This window comes from Echiichthys vipera, assembly GCF_963691815.1.
Source record: "Echiichthys vipera genome assembly, chromosome: 6".
Lineage (NCBI taxonomy): Eukaryota > Metazoa > Chordata > Actinopteri > Perciformes > Trachinidae > Echiichthys > Echiichthys vipera.
The window spans coordinates 28,029,176-28,052,297 of record NC_139831.1 but is presented as its reverse complement, the minus strand read 5'-3'; the positions used below and the strand labels follow the sequence as shown (position 1 = coordinate 28,052,297).

Below are 23,122 nucleotides of genomic sequence, written 5' to 3'. Positions count from 1 at the left end.
CCAGAGCTGAAATCCTGATCTTCAGGATCAGGATTCTCCTGATCTGTGTTGAAATACCCAGTTTTCAGATCAGATCTAGATTTAATCCAATCCGACCAGGATAATCCTGTCAGATCACGTTTGAAATACTGGGCCCAGAAGACTTTCATTGAAGTTTGGTTCGGAAACAGACATCTGGGATTTTTAAGATTTTAGATTTTAAGATAATTCTGAAGAATTCAGATAACCAGAAGACTTTCATTGAATTTTGGTTCGGAAACTATGTAGGCATCAATGTCTTGGACTGAATACATGGTTTTCTTTTTAAAAATGAAGAATGAATAGATTTGACGTCAGGCACTTGAGGCATTTGATGTTTGATTAGTCATCTGAAAAGAGCAAGTTGTTTGGATCAGAATGGAGGGGAGACGCTGATAACGCAGAGCACTTACATCAAGCAGACAATGTGTATGATTCAACAGTTGAGTGTTAACCACTTAGCTATGGTAACCTGGGCCCAGTATTTCAAACGTGATCTGACAGGATTATCCTGGTCGGATTGGATTAAATCTAGATCTGATCTGAAAACTGGGTATTTCAACACAGATCAGGAGAATCCTGATCCTGAAGATCAGGGTTTCAGCTCTGGTAATCCAATCCTCCCCTGAATCCAGATAAAAGGCTGATTTGGGTATTTCAAAAGTTAAGTCAGATATCTGGATCAACTTGATACCAAAATTTCAGGATCATTTGAATCCCACCTCAGAGGTGGATTTGACTTGGATTGACAAACTCTCAGCGCATACTTCTCCTAGATATTGTTACTCAAGATGTTTGTTACACTTAAGTGTTAGTGTTGTACTTCTAACAAGTAATTTAAGTAATATCAAAAAATGTAAAGCATAGTAAAATTTTTGACCACACTGTAAAACTGCTGTAAATAAAATTACAATTATTTCTCAAATTCTAGTTCACCAAACATTGTAACTTGCATGTACCAAAACAGAGAAAGACAAAGGAATGCAGGGTCCAAACAAAGTTTTATTCCAACAAAAAATAATGTGACCACTAAGGACCATGCTATTTCAAATGTCAAGCTGTTTCTCTAACAGCTTGATTGTTAATTCTGTCTCTTTTTGCTGAAGCAGCGTCAGCTTAATCTGCCGTTTGGCCAGTTCAGTCTGTTTGACTGCCCTTTCGGTCTCCATTTTGAGGAGCCTCTCATAGGCTTCCTCATCCCCGGCATGCCTCTTCCGTCGCCGTCGCTCTGGCGCTGGCGCTGGCTCTGGCTCTCGCCCCCGTGCCTGATGTGGTAGATAGATAAGTTTATTGGTCACATGCAAAGCTAAAACCAAGGTTTAAAAACAGTGTAGTGAAATGCAAAAAAAAAACAAGCTCTCACCAATGTTGGAGAGGAATTAGGAAGAAGAAATGTTTCTAATTGTGTCACTGACCAATACCATGAAAGTAATGCCATTACAAATTTAAGCAGTTTCAAGCACTTTATTCAAACTCCAATTACTTGAAAGTCTTAAATGTATCAATACAATTAAAGCATTTTCAAGGATTTCCAGCACTCACCCTGTTGTAGCTGAGTGGTCCATGGCTGTGAGTGGACTCTGAAGGTAGAAGGTGTATGAGTATCTTAATCCACAATCCCAAATTGTGTTTATGTAGCCTACACAAAAACATGATATCATCACCAGCATTAGGCTACTGTAGCATTCTGAACCTTCTGAACAAACCTTGTAGTTAATACTCAAACTGTGTTGCGTTGTGTTTTCTAAGCACTGAGCAGGTCTGTACACAATGCAGCCTGCTTAGACTGTAAATCTGCCGTGTTGCAAATGACGTGATGCTAATGATAGCCGCTAATGATAGCCCGCTAGCTGCTTAACACACAAGTCAATGGAGCCGCGTTAGCTCCCGTTAGCACGGCCGCGTCTCAATTAGAGATCGCCACGGCCTGCTTTTAATAAGGTGACAATTCAAATAGTTGGCTTGCATGATGTGTTGGTTGCCGTTCGTATGGTATTAAAACCGCTACACAATAGACGACGGTTAACTTACACTTTTGACGTGAAAGTCGGCTCTCTGCTACTCCTTTCATGAAGTAGTCCACCATGTTTCAGATCCCGGAGGCGGAGACTTGAGATTGGGAAATCCGTATCCGGCCAGGTAGGGATCACGGTGATCCACCCTGCCTGTGTTTTGAAATACTCAGATAAAGTCAGCAGGATCACCGTGATCCATGACTGAGAAAAGGAGGATTTCATTATCCGGATTATTCTGATCCAGATTACAAATTTTGAAATACTGGGCCCTGAGGATCACAGAATGTAGAACTTAACTTGGTCTAACGCATCACAAGCTTTGGCTAGTTATTAAATGGCAGTGCTGGGATTTGAACCCACGCTGAGAGACTGGAGACTAAATCCAGCGCCTTAGACCACTCGGCCACACTACCGTCGTACGTGTGGTTTTGGTGCGCCATCGAGCGCAAAGTCGCCGGGCAAGTGAAGCTTGCAAGGCCCTAAAAGATTGAGACATGCTGCTTTTAACACATTTGAAATTAGCAAAGGGTGCTTTCAATAAGTAGCAGCTTACAGGTTGCAAGATTCAGTAACGTTCTTTCAAGTGATTTTCCAAATTTCCTCCAGGAATCTTGAAGGTCAGCCATGCAATGTGCATGGATTCGCAAAGGAGTTTCACTGAAACCAAAGAGGTGTCTCAGGTTTGTACTGCAATGTTGTTTTGTCTTCTTCTTGGGAAGTTTGCTTCATTGGGCAGGCTGTACGTGGTTTATCTATTTTCAATATGGCAGCCAGGTCACAACCTTTTTCTCATTTGATCGTGATCCAGAGCACTTACAGGTAGCTGAGGATGAACTCTGATTTGTGGGACAAGCACTCTCCTTGCCTTTTCAGGTAAGACGACTTGCAAATCGTAGCAATCTTTGGGAGCCAAGATTTCAGCAGCTGCGACTTCACAAAGTTTAGTTTAAATCTTTCTAGTAATTTTCCAAGCTCCCTCCAGTAAGATTTTGGATTTTAAGATAATTCTGAAGAATTCAGATAACCAGAAGACTTTCATTGAAGTTTGGTTCGGAAACAGACATCTGGGATTTTTAAGGTTTTAGATTTTAAGATAATTCTGAAGAATTCAGATAACCAGAAGACTTTCATTGAATTTTGGTTCGGAAACAGACATCTGGGATTTTTAAGAATTTAGATTTTAAGATAATTCTGAAGAATTCAGATAACCAGAAGACTTTCATGAATTTTGGTTCGGAAACTATGTAGGCATCAATGTCTGGGAATGAATACATGGTTTTCTTTTTAAAAATGAAGATTGAATAGATTTGACGTCAGGCACTTGAGGCATTTGATGCTTGATTAGTCATGTGAAAAGAGCAAGTTGTTTGGATCAGAATGGAGGGGAGACGCTGATAACGCAGAGCACTTACATCAAGCAGACAATGTGTATGATTCAACAGTTGAGTGTTAACCACTTAGCTATGGTAACCAGAGGATCACAGAATGTAGAATTAACTTGGTCTAACGCATCACAAGCTTTGGCTAATTATTAAATGGCAGTGGTGGGATTTGAAACCACGCTGAGAGACTGGAGCCTTAGTCCAGCGCCTTAGACCACTCGGCCACACTACCGTCATACGTGTGGTTTTAATGCGCCATCGATCGCAAAGTCGCCAGGCAAGTGAAGCTTGCAAGGCCCTAAAAGATTGAGACATGCTGCTTTTAACACATTTGAAATTAGCAAAGGGTGCTTTCAATAAGTAGCAGCTTACAGGTTGCAAGATTCAGTTACGTTCTTTCAAGTGATTTTCCAAATTTCCTCCAGGAATCTTGAAGATCAGCCATGAAATGTGCATGGATACGCAAAGGAGTTTCACTGAAACCAACGAGGTGTCTCAGGTTTGTACTGCAATGTTCTTTTGTCTTCTTCTTGGGAAGTTTGCTTCAGTGGGCAGGCTGTACGTGGTTTATCTATTTTCAATATGGCAGCCAGGTCACAACCTTTTTCTCATTTGATCGTGATCCAGAGCACTTACAGGTAGCTGAGGATGAACTCTGATTTGTGGGACAAGCACTCTCCTTGCCTTTTCAGGTAAGAGGACTTGCAAATCGTAGCAATCTTTGGGAGCCAAGATTTCAGCAGCTGCGACTTCACAAAGTTTAGTTTAAATCTTTCTAGTAATTTTCCAAGCTCCCTCCAGTAAGATTTTGTATTTTAAGATAATTCTGAAGAATTCAGATAACCAGAAGACTTTCATTGAAGTTTGTTTCGGAAACAGACATCTGGGATTTTTAAGATTTTAGATTTTAAGATAATTCTGAAGAATTCAGATAACCAGAAGACTTTCATTGAAGTTTGGTTCGGAAACAGACATCTGGGATTTTTAAGATTTTAGATTTTAAGATAATTCTGAAGAATTCAGATAACCAGAAGACTTTCATGAATTTTGGTTGGGAAACTATGTAGGCATCAATGTCTGGGAATGAATACATGGTTTTCTTTTTAAAAATGAAGATTGAATAGATTTGACGTCAGGCACTTGAGGCATTTGATGCTTGATTAGTCATCTGAAAAGAGCAAGTTGTTTGGATCAGAATGGAGGGGAGACGCTGATAACGCAGAGCACTTACATCAAGCAGACAATGTGTATGATTCAACAGTCGAGTGTTAACCACTTAGCTATGGTAACCTGAGGATCACAGAATGTAGAATTAACTTGGTCTAACGCATCACAAGCTTTGGCTAATTATTAAATGGCAGTGGTGGGATTTGAAACCACGCTGAGAGACTGGAGCCTTAGTCCAGCGCCTTAGACCACTCGGCCACACTACCGTCATACGTGTGGTTTTGGTGCGCCATCGATCGCAAAGTCGCCAGGCAAGCGAAGCTTGCAAGGCCCTAAAAGATTGAGACATGCTGCTTTTAACACATTTGAAATTAGCAAAGGGTGCTTTCAATAAGTAGCAGCTTACAGGTTGCAAGATTCAGTTACGTTCTTTCAAGTGATTTTCCAAATTTCCTCCAGGAATCTTGAAGGTCAGCCATGAAATGTGCATAGATACGCAAAGGAGTTTCACTGAAACCAACGAGGTGTCTCAGGTTTGTACTGCAATGTTGTTTTGTCTTCTTCTTGGGAAGTTTGCTTCAGTGGGCAGGCTGTACGTGGTTTATCTATTTTCAATATGGCAGCCAGGTCACAACCTTTTTCTCATTTGATCGTGATCCAGAGCACTTACAGGTAGCTGAGGATGAACTCTGATTTGTGGGACAAGCACTCTCCTTGCCTTTTCAGGTAAGAGGACTTGCAAATCGTAGCAATCTTTGGGAGCCAAGATTTCAGCAGCTGCGACTTCACAAAGTTTAGTTTAAATCTTTCTAGTAATTTTCCAAGCTCCCTCCAGTAAGATTTTGGATTTTAAGATAATTCTGAAGAATTCAGATAACCAGAAGACTTTCATTGAAGTTTGGTTCGGAAACAGACATCTGGGATTTTTAAGATTTTAGATTTTAAGATAATTCTGAAGAATTCAGATAACCAGAAGACTTTCATTGAATTTTGGTTCGGAAACAGACATCTGGGATTTTTAAGATTTTAGATTTTAAGATAATTCTGAAGAATTCAGATAACCAGAAGACTTTCATTGAATTTTGGTTCGGAAACTATGTAGGCATCAATCTCTGGGAATGAATACATGGTTTTCACTTTAAAAATGAAGATTGAATAGATTTGACGTCAGGCACTTGAGGCAATTGATGCTTGATTAGTCATGTGAAAAGAGCAAGTTGTTTGGATCAGAATGGAAGGGAGACCATGATAACGCAGAGCACTTACATCAACCAGACAATGTGTATGACTCAACAGTTGAGTGTTAACCACTTAGCTATGGTAACCTGGGCCCAGTATTTCAAACGTGATCTGACAGGATTATCCTGGTCGGATTGGATTAAATCTAGATCTGATCTGAAAACTGGGTATTTCAACACAGATCAGGAGAATCCTGATCCTGAAGATCAGGGTTTCAGCTCTAGTAATCCAATCCTCCCCTGAATCCAGATAAAAGGCTGATTTGGGTATTTCAAAAGTTAAGTCAGATATCTGGATCAACTTGATACCAAGATTTCAGGATCATTTGAATCCCACCTCAGAGGTGGATTTGACTTGGATTGACAAACTCTCAGCGCATACTTTTCCTAGATATTGTTACTCAAGATGTTTGTTACACTTAAGTGTTAGTGTTGTACTTCTAACAAGTAATTTAAGTAATATCAAAAAATGTAAAGCATAGTAAAATTTTTGACCACACTGTAAAACTGCTGTTAATAAAATTACAATTATTTCTCAAATTCTAGTTCACCAAACATTGTAACTTGCATGTACCAAAACAGAGAAAGACAAAGGAATGCAGGGTCCAAACAAAGTTTTATTCCAACAAAAAATAATGTGACCACTAAGGACCATGCTATTTCAAATGTCAAGCTGTTTCTCTAACAGCTTGATTGTTAATTCTGTCTCTTTTTGCTGAAGCAGCGTCAGCTTAATTTGCCGTTTGGCCAGTTCAGTCTGTTTGACTGCCCTTTTGGTCTCCATTTTGAGGAGCCTCTCATAGGCTTCCTCATCCCCGGCATGCCTCTTCCGTCGCCCTGGCGCTGGCGCTGGCTCTGGCCCCCGTGCCTGATGTGGTAGATAGATAAGTTTATAATCTAATTGTGTCACTGACCAATACCATGAAAGTAATGCCATTACAAATTTAAGCAGTTTCAAGCACTTTATTCAAACTCCAATTACTTGAAAGTCTTAAATGTATCAATACAATTAAAGCATTTTCAAGGATTTCCAGCACTCACCCTGTTGTAGCTGAGTGGTCCATGGCTGTGAGTGGACTCTGAAGGTAGAAGGTGTAGTATCTTAATCCACAATCCCAAATTGTGTTTATGTAGCCTACACAAAAACATGATATCATCACCAGCATTAGGCTACTGTAGCATTCTGAACCTTCTGAACAAACCTTGTAGTTAATACTCAAACTGTGTTGCGTTGTGTTTTCTAAGCACTGAGCAGGTCTGTACACAATGCAGCCTGCTTATACTGTAAATCTGCCGTGTTGCAAATGACGTGACGCTAATGATAGCCGCTAATGATAGCCCGCTAGCTGCTTAACACACAAGTCAATGGAGCCGCGTTAGCTCCCGTTAGCACGGCCGCGTCTCAATTAGAGATCGCCACGGCCTGCTTTTAATAAGGTGACAATTCAAATAGTTGGCTTGCATGATGTGTTGGTTGCCGTTCGTATGGTATTAAAACCGCTACACAATAGACGACGGTTAACTTACACTTTTGACGTGAAAGTCGGCTCTCTGCTACTCCTTTCATGAAGTAGTCCACCATGTTTCAGATCCCGGAGGCGGAGACTTGAGATTGGGAAATCCGTATCCGGCCAGGTAGGGATCACGGTGATCCACCCTGCCTGTGTTTTGAAATACTCAGATAAAGTCAGCAGGATCACCGTGATCCATGACTGAGAAAAGGAGGATTTCATTATCCGGATTATTCTGATCCAGATTACAAATTTTGAAATACTGGGCCCAGGTTACCATAGCTAAGTGGTTAACACTCAACTGTTGAATCATACACATTGTCTGCTTGATGTAAGTGCTCTGCGTTATCATGGTCTCCCTTCCATTCTGATCCAAACAACTTGCTCTTTTCAGATGACTAATCAAGCATCAAATGCCTCAAGTGCCTGACGTCAAATCTATTCATTCTTCATTTTTAAAAAGAAAACCATGTATTCAGTCCAAGACATTGATGCCTACATAGTTTCCGAACCAAAATTCAATGAAAGTCTTCTGGTTATCTGAATTCTTCAGAATTATCTTAAAATCTAAAATCTTAAAAATCCCAGATGTCTGTTTCCGAACCAAACTTCAATGAAAGTCTTCTGGTTATCTGAATTCTTCGGAATTATCTTAAAATCTAAAATCTTAAAAATCCCAGATGTCTGTTTCCGAACCAAAATTCAATGAAAGTCTTCTGGTTATCTGAATTCTTCAGAATTATCTTAAAATCTAAAATCTTAAAAATCCCAGATGTCTGTTTCCGAACCAAAATTCAATGAAAGTCTTCTGGTTATCTGAATTCTTCAGAATTATCTTAAAATCTAAATTCTTAAAAATCCCAGATGTCTGTTTCCGAACCAAAATTCAATGAAAGTCTTCTGGTTATCTGAATTCTTCAGAATTATCATAAAATCTAAAATCTTAAAAATCCCAGATGTCTGTTTCCGAACCAAACTTCAATGAAAGTCTTCTGGTTATCTGAATTCTTCAGAATTATCTTAAAATCCAAAATCTTACTGGAGGGAGCTTGGAAAATTACTAGAAAGATTTAAACTAAACTTTGTGAAGTCGCAGCTGCTGAAATCTTGGCTCCCAAAGATTGCTACGATTTGCAAGTCCTCTTACCTGAAAAGGCAAGGAGAGTGCTTGTCCCACAAATCAGAGTTCATCCTCAGCTACCTGTAAGTGCTCTGGATCACGATCAAATGAGAAAAAGGTTGTGACCTGGCTGCCATATTGAAAATAGATAAACCACGTACAGCCTGCCCACTGAAGCAAACTTCCCAAGAAGAAGACAAAACAACATTGCAGTACAAACCTGAGACACCTCTTTGGTTTCAGTGAAACTCCTTTGCGTATCCATGCACATTTCATGGCTGACCTTCAAGATTCCTGGAGGAAATTTGGAAAATCACTTGAAAGAACGTAACTGAATCTTGCAACCTGTAAGCTGCTACTTATTGAAAGCACCCTTTGCTAATTTCAAATGTGTTAAAAGCAGCATGTCTCAATCTTTTAGGACCTTGCAAGCTTCACTTGCCCGGCGACTTTGCGCTCGATGGCGCACCAAAACCACACGTACGACGGTAGTGTGGCCGAGTGGTCTAAGATGCTGGATTTAGGCTCCAGTCTCTCAGGAGGCGTGGGTTCAAATCCCACCACTGCCATTTAATAATTAGCCAAAGCTTGTGATGCGTTAGACCAAGTTAATTCTACATTCTGTGATCCTCAGGGCCCAGTATTTCAAAATTTGTAATCTGGATCAGAATAATCCGGATAATGAAATCCTCCTTTTCTCAGTCATGGATCACGGTGATCCTGCTGACTTTATCTGAGTATTTCAAAACACAGGCAGGGTGGATCACCGTGATCTCTACCTGGCCGGATACGGATTTCCCAATCTCAAGTCTCCGCCTCCGGGATCTGAAACATGGTGGACTACTTCATGAAAGGAGTAGCAGAGAGCCGACTTTCACGTCAAAAGTGTAAGTTAACCGTCGTCTATTGTGTAGCGGTTTTAATACCATACGAACGGCAACCAACACATCATGCAAGCCAACTATTTGAATTGTCACCTTATTAAAAGCAGGCCGTGGCGATCTCTAATTGAGACGCGGCCGTGCTAACGGAAGCTAACGCGGCTCCATTGACTTGTGTGTTAAGCAGCTAGCGGGCTATCATTAGCGGCTATCATTAGCGTCACGTCATTTGCAACACGGCAGATTTACAGTATAAGCAGGCTGCATTGTGTACAGACCTGCTCAGTGCTTAGAAAACACAACGCAACACAGTTTGAGTATTAACTACAAGGTTTGTTCAGAAGGTTCAGAATGCTACAGTAGCCTAATGCTGGTGATGATATCATGTTTTTGTGTAGGCTACATAAACACAATTTGGGATTGTGGATTAAGATACTCATACACCTTCTACCTTCAGAGTCCACTCACAGCCATGGACCACCCAGCTACAACAGGGTGAGTGCTGGAAATCCTTGAAAATGCTTTAATTGTATTGATACATTTAAGACTTTCAAGTAATTGGAGTTTGAATAAAGTGCTTGAAACTGCTTAAATTTGTAATGGCATTACTTTCATGGTATTGGTCAGTGACACAATTAGAAACATTTCTTCATCCTAATTCCTCTCCAACATTGGTGAGAGCTTGTTTTTTTTTGCATTTCACTACACTGTTTTTAAACCTTGGTTTTAGCTTTGCATGTGACCAATAAACTTATCTATCTACCACATCAGGCACGGGGGCCAGAGCCAGAGCCAGCGCCAGCGCCAGAGCGACGGCGACGGAAGAGGCATGCCGGGGATGAGGAAGCCTATGAGAGGCTCCTCAAAATGGAGACCGAAAGGGCAGTCAAACAGACTGAACTGGCCAAACGGCAAATTAAGCTGACGCTGCTTCAGCAAAAAGAGACAGAATTATTTTGTTGGAATAAAACTTTGTTCGGACCCTGCATTCCTTTGTCTTTCTCTGTTTTGGTACATGCAAGTTACAATGTTTGGTGAACTAGAATTTGAGAAATAATTGTAATTTTATTTACAGCAGTTTTACAGTGTGGTCAAAAATTTTACTATGCTTTACATTTTTTGATATTACTTAAATTACTTGTTAGAAGTACAACACTAACACTTAAGTGTAACAAACATCTTGAGTAACAATATCTAGGAGAAGTATGCGCTGAGAGTTTGTCAATCCAAGTCAAATCCAACTCTGAGGTGGGATTCAAATGATCCTGAAATTTTGGTATCAAGTTGATCCAGATATCTGACTTAACTTTTGAAATACCCAAATCAGCCTTTTATCTGGATTCAGGGGAGGATTGGATTACCAGAGCTGAAACCCTGATCTTCAGGATCAGGATTCTCCTGATCTGTGTTGAAATACCCAGTTTTCAGATCAGATCTAGATTTAATCCAATCCGACCAGGATAATCCTGTCAGATCACGTTTGAAATACTGGGCCCTGAGGATCACAGAATGTAGAATTAACTTGGTCTAACGCATCACAAGCTTTGGCTAGTTATTAAATGGCAGTGGTGGGATTTGAACCCACGCTGAGAGACTGGAGCCTAAATCCAGCGCCTTAGAGCGTGCTCACACTATCCTTTTGGCCGCGGCCAAAACCGGTTTTTCAGCTAAAGTCTAGTACCTTTAAGTAGTGTGAGCGCACCCGCTCCGCGCTCAACTGGGGCCAGCTGGGCCACCACGGCCCGCTTGAAAGAGGTGGGCTTTAGCGGAGCCGTTTGCACATGTACGAGCACGAGCGTGCGCACGCGCACGCGCACGAGCCCTACGGCAGTAGCGTTATGTCCGCCTGTTCTGACATGTAAATAGAAGGACGGACCATGCGTGGACATTTAACAACAACAACAATGGCGGTGAAAGGTTCACGTTGGTGTGGTGCGGAGGTGGAGTGTTTACTGCAGATTTGGTCGGATGAAAATATTCAAAAACAGTCGACAAGACGCACAAAAACTCCGAGGTCTATGGAAAGATTTGTAAACAAAGCCACACACGCGATCAATGCGTGTGACGTGTTACGGCTTGAAGGCGTATGGACAGCAAGAAGTATTGGCCGAGGCCCAGGTAGTGTGAGTACAAACGGGGCTGGGGCGCGGGGGGGGACAGGGAGGGGGGACAAGTACCCTAAAGTCCGGGTCTCGGTCCGGGAGGATAGTGTGAGCGCGCCCTTAGACCACTCTAAGGCGCTGGATGCAATGTTGTTTTGTCTTCTTCTTGGGAAGTTTGCTTCAGTGGGCAGGCTGTACGTGGTTTATTTATTTTCAATATGGCAGCCAGGTCACAACCTTTTTCTCATTTGATCGTGATCCAGAGCACTTACAGGTAGCTGAGGATGAACTCTGATTTGTGGGACAAGCACTCTCCTTGCCTTTTCAGGTAAGAGGACTTGCAAATCGTAGCAATCTTTGGGAGCCAAGATTTCAGCAGCTGCGACTTCACAAAGTTTAGTTTAAATCTTTCTAGTAATTTTCCAAGCTCCCTCCAGTAAGATTTTGTATTTCAAGATAATTCTGAAGAATTCAGATAACCAAAAGACTTTCATTGAAGTTTGGTTCGGAAACAGACATCTGGGATTTTTAAGATTTTAGATTTTAAGATAATTCTTAAGAATTCAGATAACCAGGGCCCAGTATTTCAAACGTGATCTGACAGGATTATCCTGGTCGGATTGGATTAAATCTAGATCTGATCTGAAAACTGGGTATTTCAACACAGATCAGGAGAATCCTGATCCTGAAGATCAGGGTTTCAGCTCTGGTAATCCAATCCTCCCCTGAATCCAGATAAAAGGCTGATTTGGGTATTTCAAAAGTTAAGTCAGATATCTGGATCAACTTGATACCAAAATTTCAGGATCATTTGAATCCCACCTCAGAGGTGGATTTGACTTGGATTGACAAACTCTCAGCGCATACTTCTCCTAGATATTGTTACTCAAGATGTTTGTTACACTTAAGTGTTAGTGTTGTACTTCTAACAAGTAATTTAAGTAATATCAAAAAATGTAAAGCATAGTAAAATTTTTGACCACACTGTAAAACTGCTGTAAATAAAATTACAATTATTTCTCAAATTCTAGTTCACCAAACATTGTAACTCGCATGTACCAAAACAGAGAAAGACAAAGGAATGCAGGGTCCAAACAAAGTTTTATTCCAACAAAAAATAATGTGACCACTAAGGACCATGCTATTTCAAATGTCAAGCTGTTTCTCTAACAGCTTGATTGTTAATTCTGTCTCTTTTTGCTGAAGCAGCGTCAGCTTAATTTGCCGTTTGGCCAGTTCAGTCTGTTTGACTGCCCTTTCGGTCTCCATTTTGAGGAGCCTCTCATAGGCTTCCTCATCCCCGGCATGCCTCTTCCGTCGCCGTCGCTCTGGCGCTGGCGCTGGCTCTGGCCCCCGTGCCTGATGTGGTAGATAGATAAGTTTATTGGTCACATGCAAAGCTAAAACCAAGGTTTAAAAACAGTGTAGTGAAATGCAAAAAAAAACAAGCTCTCACCAATGTTGGAGAGGAATTAGGATGAAGAAATGTTTCTAATTGTGTCACTGACCAATACCATGAAAGTAATGCCATTACAAATTTAAGCAGTTTCAAGCACTTTATTCAAACTCCAATTACTTGAAAGTCTTAAATGTATCAATACAATTAAAGCATTTTCAAGGATTTCCAGCACTCACCCTGTTGTAGCTGAGTGGTCCATGGCTGTGAGTGGACTCTGAAGGTAGAAGGTGTATGAGTATCTTAATCCACAATCCCAAATTGTATTTATGTAGCCTACACAAAAACATGATATCATCACCAGCATTAGGCTACTGTAGCATTCTGAACCTTCTGAACAAACCTTGTAGTTAATACTCAAACTGTGTTGCGTTGTGTTTTCTAAGCACTGAGCAGGTCTGTACACAATGCAGCCTGCTTAGACTGTAAATCTGCCATGTTGCAAATGACGTGACGCTAATGATAGCCGCTAATGATAGCCCGCTAGCTGCTTAACACACAAGTCAATGGAGCCGCGTTAGCTCCCGTTAGCACGGCCGCGTCTCGATTAGAGATCGCCACGGCCTGCTTTTAATAAGGTGACAATTCAAATAGTTGGCTTGCATGATGTGTTGGTTGCCGTTCGTATGGTATTAAAACCGCTACACAATAGACGACGGTTAACTTACACTTTTGACGTGAAAGTCGGCTCTCTGCTACTCCTTTCATGAAGTAGTCCACCATGTTTCAGATCCCGGAGGCGGAGACTTGAGATTGGGAAATCCGTATCCGGCCAGGTAGGGATCACAGTGATCCGACCTGCCTGTGTTTTGAAATACTCAGATAAAGTCAGCAGGATCACCGTGATCCATGACTGAGAAAAGGAGGATTTCATTATCCGGATTATTCTGATCCAGATTACAAATTTTGAAATACTGGGCCCTGAAGACTTTCATTGAAGTTTGGTTCGGAAACAGACATCTGGGATTTTTAAGATTTTAGATTTTAAGATAATTCTGAAGAATTCAGATAACCAGAAGACTTTCATTGAATTTTGGTTCGGAAACAGACATCTGGGATTTTTAAGAATTTAGATTTTAAGATAATTCTGAAGAATTCAGATAACCAGAAGACTTTCATGAATTTTGGTTCGGAAACTATGTAGGCATCAATGTCTGGGAATGAATACATGGTTTTCTTTTTAAAAATGAAGATTGAATAGATTTGACGTCAGGCACTTGAGGCATTTGATACTTGATTAGTTATCTGAAAAGAGCAAGTTGTTTGGATCAGAATGGAGGGGAGATGCTGATAACGCAGAGCACTTACATCAAGCAGACAATGTGTATGAATCAACAGTTGAGTGTTAACCACTTAGCTATGGTAACCTGGGCCCAGTATTTCAAACGTGATCTGACAGGATTATCCTGGTCGGATTGGATTAAATCTAGATCTGATCTGAAAACTGGGTATTTCAACACAGATCAGGAGAATCCTGATCCTGAAGATCAGGGTTTCAGCTCTGGTAATCCAATCCTCCCCTGAATCCAGATAAAAGGCTGATTTGGGTATTTCAAAAGTTAAGTCAGATATCTGGATCAACTTGATACCAAAATTTCAGGATCATTTGAATCCCACCTCAGAGGTGGATTTGACTTGGATTGACAAACTCTCAGCGCATACTTCTCCTAGATATTGTTACTCAAGATGTTTGTTACACTTAAGTGTTAGTGTTGTACTTCTAACAAGTAATTTAAGTAATATCAAAAAATGTAAAGCATAGTAAAATTTTTGACCACACTGTAAAACTGCTGTAAATAAAATTACAATTATTTCTCAAATTCTAGTTCACCAAACATTGTAACTTGCATGTACCAAAACAGAGAAAGACAAAGGAATGCAGGGTCCAAACAAAGTTTTATTCCAACAAAAAATAATGTGACCACTACGGACCATGCTATTTCAAATGTCAAGCTGTTTCTCTAACAGCTTGATTGTTAATTCTGTCTCTTTTTGCTGAAGCAGCGTCAGCTTAATTTGCCGTTTGGCCAGTTCAGTCTGTTTGACTGCCCTTTCGGTCTCCATTTTGAGGAGCCTCTCATAGGCTTCCTCATCCCCGGCATGCCTCTTCCGTCGCCGTCGCTGGCTCTGGCCCCCGTGCCTGATGTGGTAGATAGATAAGTTTATTGGTCACATGCAAAGCTAAAACCAAGGTTTAAAAACAGTGTAGTGAAATGCAAAAAAAAACAAGCTCTCACCAATGTTGGAGAGGAATTAGGATGAAGAAATGTTTCTAATTGTGTCACTGACCAATACCATGAAAGTAATGCCATTACAAATTTAAGCAGTTTCAAGCACTTTATTCAAACTCCAATTACTTGAAAGTCTTAAATGTATCAATACAATTAAAGCATTTTCAAGGATTTCCAGCACTCACCCTGTTGTAGCTGAGTGGTCCATGGCTGTGAGTGGACTCTGAAGGTAGAAGGTGTATGAGTATCTTAATCCACAATCCCAAATTGTATTTATGTAGCCTACACAAAAACATGATATCATCACCAGCATTAGGCTACTGTAGCATTCTGAACCTTCTGAACAAACCTTGTAGTTAATACTCAAACTGTGTTGCGTTGTGTTTTCTAAGCACTGAGCAGGTCTGTACACAATGCAGCCTGCTTATACTGTAAATCTGCCGTGTTGCAAATGACGTGACGCTAATGATAGCCGCTAATGATAGCCCGCTAGCTGCTTAACACACAAGTCAATGGAGCCGCGTTAGCTCCCGTTAGCACGGCCGCGTCTCAATTAGAGATCGCCACGGCCTGCTTTTAATAAGGTGACAATTCAAATAGTTGGCTTGCATGATGTGTTGGTTGCCGTTCGTATGGTATTAAAACCGCTACACAATAGACGACGGTTAACTTACACTTTTGACGTGAAAGTCGGCTCTCTGCTACTCCTTTCATGAAGTAGTCCACCATGTTTCAGATCCCGGAGGCGGAGACTTGAGATTGGGAAATCCGTATCCGGCCAGGTAGGGATCACAGTGATCCACCCTGCCTGTGTTTTGAAATACTCAGATAAAGTCAGCAGGATCACCGTGATCCATGACTGAGAAAAGGAGGATTTCATTATCCGGATTATTCTGATCCAGATTACAAATTTTGAAATACTGGGCCCTGAGGAACACAGAATGTAGAATTAACTTGGTCTAACGCATCACAAGCTTTGGCTAATTATTAAATGGCAGTGGTGGGATTTGAACCCACGCCTCCTGAGAGACTGGAGCCTAAATCCAGCGACTTAGACCACTCGGCCACTCGGCCAAAATACTGTCGTAAGTGTGGACATGCTGATTTTAACACATTTGAAATTAGCAAAGGGTGCTTTCAATAAGTAGCAGCTTACAGGTTGCAAGATTCAGTTACGTTCTTTCAAGTGATTTTCCAAATTTCCTCCAGGAATCTTGAAGGTCAGCCATGAAATGTGCATGGATACGCAAAGGAGTTTCACTGAAACCAAAGAGGTGTCTCAGGTTTGTACTGCAATGTTGTTTTGTCTTCTTCTTGGGAAGTTTGCTTCAGTGGGCAGGCTGTACGTGGTTTATCTATTTTCAATATGGCAGCCAGGTCACAACCTTTTTCTCATTTGATCGTGATCCAGAGCACTTACAGGTAGCTGAGGATGAACTCTGATTTGTGGGACAAGCACTCTCCTTGCCTTTTCAGGTATGAGGACTTGCAAATCGTAGCAATCTTTGGGAGCCAAGATTTCAGCAGCTGCGACTTCACAAAGTTTAGTTTAAATCTTTCTAGTAATTTTCCAAGCTCCCTCCAGTAAGATTTTGGATTTTAAGATAATTCTGAAGAATTCAGATAACCAGAAGACTTTCATTGAAGTTTGGTTCGGAAACAGACATCTGGGATTTTTAAGATTTTAGATTTTAAGATAATTCTGAAGAATTCAGATAACCAGAAGACTTTCATTGAATTTTGGTTCGGAAACAGACATCTGGGATTTTTAAGAATTTAGATTTTAAGATAATTCTGAAGAATTCAGATAACCAGAAGACTTTCATTGAATTTTGGTTCGGAAACAGACATCTGGGATTTTTAAGATTTTAGATTTTAAGATAATTCCGAAGAATTCAGATAACCAGAAGACTTTCATTGAAGTTTGGTTCGGAAACAGACATCTGGGATTTTTAAGATTTTAGATTTTAAGATAATTCTGAAGAATTCAGATAACCAGAAGACTTTCATTGAATTTTGGTTCGGAAACAGACATCTGGGATTTTTAAGATTTTAGATTTTAAGATAATTCTGAAGAATTCAGATAACCAGCAGACTTTCATTGAATTTTGGTTCGGAAACTATGTAGGCCTCAATGTCTGGGACTGAATACATGGTTTTCACTTTAAAAATGAAGATTGAATAGATTTGACGTCAGGCACTTGAGGCAATTGATGCTTGATTAGTCATCTGAAAAGAGCAAGTTGTTAGGATCAGAATGGAAGGGAGACCATGATAACGCAGAGCACTTACATCAAGCAGACAATGTGTATGACTCAACAGTTGAGTGTTAACCACTTAGCTATGGTAACGTGAGGATCACAGAATGTAGAATTAACTTGATCTAAGGCATCACAAGCTTTGGCTAATTATTAAATGGCAGTGGTGAGGATGTTACTGAGGATGTACTCTGATTTGTGGGACAAGCACCCTCCTTGCCTTTTCAGGTAAGGGGACTTGCAAATCGTAGCAATCTTTGGGAGCCAAGATTTCAGCAGCTGCGACTTCACAAAGTTTAGTTTAAATCTTTCTAGTAATTTTCCAAGCTCCCTCCAGTAAGATTTTGGATTTTAAGATAATTCTGAAGAATTCAGATAACCAGAAGACTTTCATTGAAGTTTGGTTCGGAAACAGACATCTGGGATTTTTAAGATTTTAGATTTTAAGATAATTCTGAAGAATTCAGATAACCAGAAGACTTTCATTGAATTTTGGTTCGGAAACAGACATCTGGGATTTTTAAGATTTTAGATTTTAAGATAATTCTGAAGAATTCAGATAAACTATGTAGGCCTCAATGTCTGGGACTGAATACATGGTTTTCACTTTAAAAATTAAGATTGAATAGATTTGACGTCAGGCACTTGAGGCAATTGACGCTTGATTAGTCATCTGAAAAGAGCAAGTTGTTTGGATCAGAATGGAAGGGAGACCATGATAACGCAGAGCACTTACATCAAGCAGACAATGTGTATGACCCAACAGTTGAGTGTTAACCACTTAGCTATGGTGACTAGAGGATCACAGAATGTAGAATTAACTTGATCTAACACATCACAAGCTTTGGCTAATTATTAAATGGCAGTGGTGGGATTTGAACCCACGCCTCCTGAGAGACTGGAGCCTTAGTCCAGCGCCTTAGACCACTCGGCCACACTACCGTTATGCGTGTGATTTTGGTGCGCCATCGACCGCAATAAGTAGCAGCTTACAAGTTGCAAGAGAAAAAAGATTCAGTTACATTCTTTCAAGTGATTTTCCAAATTTCCTCCAGGAATCTTGAAGGTCAGCCATGAAATGTGCATGGATACACAAAGGACTTTCACTGAAACCAAAGAGGTGACTCAGGTTTGTACTGCAATATTGTTTTGTCTTCTTCTTGGGAAGTTTGCTTCAGTGGGCAGGCTGTACGTGGTGAATCAATTTTTAATATGGCAGCCAGGTTCACCACCTTTTTCTCATTTGATCGTGGTCCAGAGGACTTACAGCTAGCTGAGGATGAACTCTGATTTGTGGGACAAGCACTCTCCTTGCCTTTTCAGGTAAGGGGACTTGCAAATCGTAGCAATCTTTGGGAGCCAAGATTTCAGCAGCTGCGACTTCACAAAGTTTAGTTTAAATCTTTCTAGTAATTTTCCAAGCTCCCTCCAGTAAGATTTTGGATTTTAAGATAATTCTGAAGAATTCAGATAACCAGAAGACTTTCATTGAAGTTTGGTTCGGAAACAGACATCTGGGATTTTTAAGATTTTAGATTTTAAGATAATTCTGAAGAATTCAGATAACCAGAAGACTTTCATTGAATTTTGGTTCGGAAACAGACATCTGGGATTTTTAAGATTTTAGATTTTAAGATAATTCTGAAGAATTCAGATAACCAGAAGACTTTCATTGAATTTTGGTTCGGAAACAGACATCTGGGATTTTTAAGATTTTAGATTTTAAGATAATTCTGAAGAATTCAGATAACCAGCAGACTTTCATTGAATTTTGGTTCGGAAACTATGTAGGCCTCAATGTCTGGGACTGAATACATGGTTTTTACTTTAAAAATGAAGATTGAATAGATTTGACGTCAGGCACTTGAGGCAATTGATGCTTGATTAGTCATCTGAAAAGAGCAAGTTGTTTGGATCAGAATGGAAGGGAGACCATGATAACGCAGAGCACTTACATCAAGCAGACAATGTGTATGACCCAACAGTTGAGTGTTAACCACTTAGCTATGGTGACTAGAGGATCACAGAATGTAGAATTAACTTGATCTAACACATCACAAGCTTTGGCTAATTATTAAATGGCAGTGGTGGGATTTGAACCCACGCCTCCTGAGAGACTGGAGCCTTAGTCCAGCGCCTTAGACCACTCGGCCACACTACTATGGGCGTGTGATTTTGGTGCGCCATCGACCGCAATAAGTAGCAGCTTACAAGTTGCAAGATTCAGTTACATTCTTTCAAGTGATTTTCCAAATTTCCTCCAGGAATCTTGAAGGTCAGCCATGAAATGTGCATGGATACACAAAGGACTTTCACTGAAACCAAAGAGGTGACTCAGGTTTGTACTGCAATATTGTTTTGTCTTCTTCTTGGGAAGTTTGCTTCAGTGGGCAGGCTGTACGTGGTGAATCAATTTTTAATATGGCAGCCAGGTTCACCACCTTTTTCTCATTTGATCGTGGTCCAGAGGACTTACAGCTAGCTGAGGATGAACTCTGATTTGTGGGACAAGCACTCTCCTTGCCTTTTCAGGTAAGGGGACTTGCAAATCGTAGCAATCTTTGGGAGCCAAGATTTCAGCAGCTGCGACTTCACAAAGTTTAGTTTAAATCTTTCTAGTAATTTTCCAAGCTCCCTCCAGTAAGATTTTGGATTTTAAGATAATTCTGAAGAATTCAGATAACCAGAAGACTTTCATTGAAGTTTGGTTCGGAAACAGACATCTGGGATTTTTAAGATTTTAGATTTTAAGATAATTCTGAAGAATTCAGATAACCAGAAGACTTTCATTGAATTTTGGTTCGGAAACAGACATCTGGGATTTTTAAGATTTTAGATTTTAAGATAATTCTGAAGAATTCAGATAACCAGAAGACTTTCATTGAATTTTGGTTCGGAAACAGACATCTGGGATTTTTAAGATTTTAGATTTTAAGATAATTCTGAAGAATTCAGATAACCAGCAGACTTTCATTGAATTTTGGTTCGGAAACTATGTAGGCCTCAATGTCTGGGACTGAATACATGGTTTTTACTTTAAAAATGAAGATTGAATAGATTTGACGTCAGGCACTTGAGGCAATTGATGCTTGATTAGTCATCTGAAAAGAGCAAGTTGTTTGGATCAGAATGGAAGGGAGACCATGATAACGCAGAGCACTTACATCAAGCAGACAATGTGTATGACCCAACAGTTGAGTGTTAACCACTTAGCTATGGTGACTAGAGGATCACAGAATGTAGAATTAACTTGATCTAACACATCACAAGCTTTGGCTAATTATTAAATGGCAGTGGTGGGATTTGAACCCACGCCTCCTGAGAGACTGGAGCCTTAGTCCAGCGCCTTAGACCACTCGGCCACACTACTATGGGCGTGTGATTTTGGTGCGCCATCGAGCGCAATAAGTAGCAGCTTACAAGTTGCAAGATTCAGTTACGTTCTTTCAAGTGATTTTCCAAATTTCCTCCAGGAATCTTGAAGGTCAGCCATGAAATGTGCATGGATACACAAAGGACTTTCACTGAAACCAAAGAGGTGTCTCATGTTTGTACTGCAATATTGTTTTGTCTTCTTCTTGGGAAGTTTGCTTCAGTGGGCAGGCTGTACGTGGTGAATCTATTTTTAATATGGCAGCCAGGTCACAACCTTTTTCTCATTTGATCGTGGTCCAGAGGACTTACAGCTAGCTGAGGATGAACTCTGATTTGTGGGACAAGCACTCTCCTTGCCTTTTCAGGTAAGGGGATTTGCAAATCGTAGCAATCTTTGGGAGCCAAGATTTCAGCAGCTGCGACTTCACAAAGTTTAGTTTAAATCTTTCTAGTAATTTTCCAAGCTCCCTCCAGTAAGATTTTAGATTTTAAGATAATTCTGAAGAATTCAGATAACCAGAAGACTTTCATTGAAGTTTGGTTCGGAAACAGACATCTGGGATTTTTAAGATTTTAGATTTTAAGATAATTCTGAAGAATTCAGATAACCAGAAGACTTTCATTGAAGTTTGGTTCGGAAACAGACATCTGGGATTTTTAAGATTTTAGATTTTAAGATAATTCTGAAGAATTCAGATAACCAGAAGACTTTCATTGAATTTTGGTTCGGAAACAGACTTCTGGGATTTTTAAGATTTTAGATTTTAAGATAATTCTGAAGAATTCAGATAACCAGAAGACTTTCATTGAATTTTGGTTCGGAAACAGACATCTGGGATTTTTAAGATTTTAGATTTTAAGATAATTCTGAAGAATTCAGATAACCAGCAGACTTTCATTGAATTTTGGTTCGGAAACTATGTAGGCCTCAATGTCTGGGACTGAATACATGGTTTTCACTTTAAAAATGAAGATTGAATAGATTTGACGTGAGGCACTTGAGGCAATTGATGCTTGATTAGTCATCTGAAAAGAGCAAGTTGTTAGGATCAGAATGGAAGGGAGACCATGATAATGCAGAGCACTTACATCAAGCAGACAATGTGTATGACCCAACAGTTGAGTGTTAACCACTTAGCTATGGTGACTAGAGGATCACAGAATGTAGAATTAACTTGATCTAACACATCACAAGCTTTGGCTAATTATTAAATGGCAGTGGTGGGATTTGAACGCCTCCTGAGAGACTGGAGCCTTAGTCCAGCGCCTTAGACCACTCGGCCACACTACCGTTATGCGTGTGATTTTGGTGCGCCATCGACCGCAAAGTCGCCAGGCAAGTGAAGCTTGCAAGGCCCTAAAAGATTGAGACATGCTGCTTTTAACACATTTGAAATTAGCAAAGAGGGCTTTCAATAGGTAGCAGCTTACAAGTTGCAAGATTCAGTTACGTTCTTTCAAGTGATTTTCCAAATTTCCTCCAGGAATCTTGAAGGTCAGCCATGAAATGTGCATGGATACACAAAGGACTTTCACTGAAACCAAAGAGGTGTCTCATGTTTGTACTGCAATATTGTTTTGTCTTCTTCTTGGGAAGTTTGCTTCAGTGGGCAGGCTGTACGTGGTGAATCTATTTTTAATATGGCAGCCAGGTCACAACCTTTTTCTCATTTGATCGTGGTCCAGAGGACTTACAGCTAGCTGAGGATGAACTCTGATTTGTGGGACAAGCACTCTCCTTGCCTTTTCAGGTAAGGGGACTTGCAAATCGTAGCAAATTTTGGGAGCCAAGATTTCAGCAGCTGCGACTTCACAAAGTTTAGTTTAAATCTTTCTAGTAATTTTCCAAGCTCCCTCCAGTAAGATTTTGGATTTTAAGATAATTCTGAAGAATTCAGATAACCAGAAGACTTTCATTGAAGTTTGGTTCGGAAACAGACATCTGGGATTTTTAAGATTTTAGATTTTAAGATAATTCTGAAGAATTCAGATAACCAGAAGACTTTCATTGAAGTTTGGTTCGGAAACAGACATCTGGGATTTTTAAGATTTTAGATTTTAAGATAATTCTGAAGAATTCAGATAACCAGAAGACTTTCATTGAATTTTGGTTCGGAAACAGACATCTGGGATTTTTAAGATTTTAGATTTTAAGATAATTCTGAAGAATTCAGATAACCAGCAGACTTTCATTATATTTTGGTTCGGAAACTATGTAGGCCTCAATGTCTGGGACTGAATACATGGTTTTCACTTTAAAAATGAAGATTGAATAGATTTGACGTCAGGCACTTGAGGCAATTGACGCTTGATTAGTCATCTGAAAAGAGCAAGTTGTTTGGATCAGAATGGAAGGGAGACCATGATA

General features: G+C 40.2%; 2 long non-coding RNA genes across 2 annotated transcripts; both read right to left on the bottom strand.

The window, feature by feature from the left end:
- Positions 1 to 1,180: 1,180 nt before the first annotated feature.
- LOC310947874 lies at positions 1,181 to 2,118 on the bottom strand. The gene is made up of 3 exons (XR_014593228.1): positions 2,050 to 2,118; positions 1,561 to 1,598; positions 1,181 to 1,283 (listed from the first exon to the last, which is right to left on the bottom strand). It is a non-coding gene; the product is annotated as an uncharacterized lncRNA (long non-coding RNA).
- Positions 2,119 to 12,516: 10,398 nt separating this feature from the next.
- On the bottom strand, positions 12,517 to 13,687 carry LOC310948031. Its single transcript, XR_014593229.1, has 3 exons — positions 13,559 to 13,687; positions 13,070 to 13,107; positions 12,517 to 12,793 (listed from the first exon to the last, which is right to left on the bottom strand). It is a non-coding gene; the product is annotated as an uncharacterized lncRNA (long non-coding RNA).
- Between the last annotated feature and the right edge of the window lie 9,435 nt (positions 13,688 to 23,122).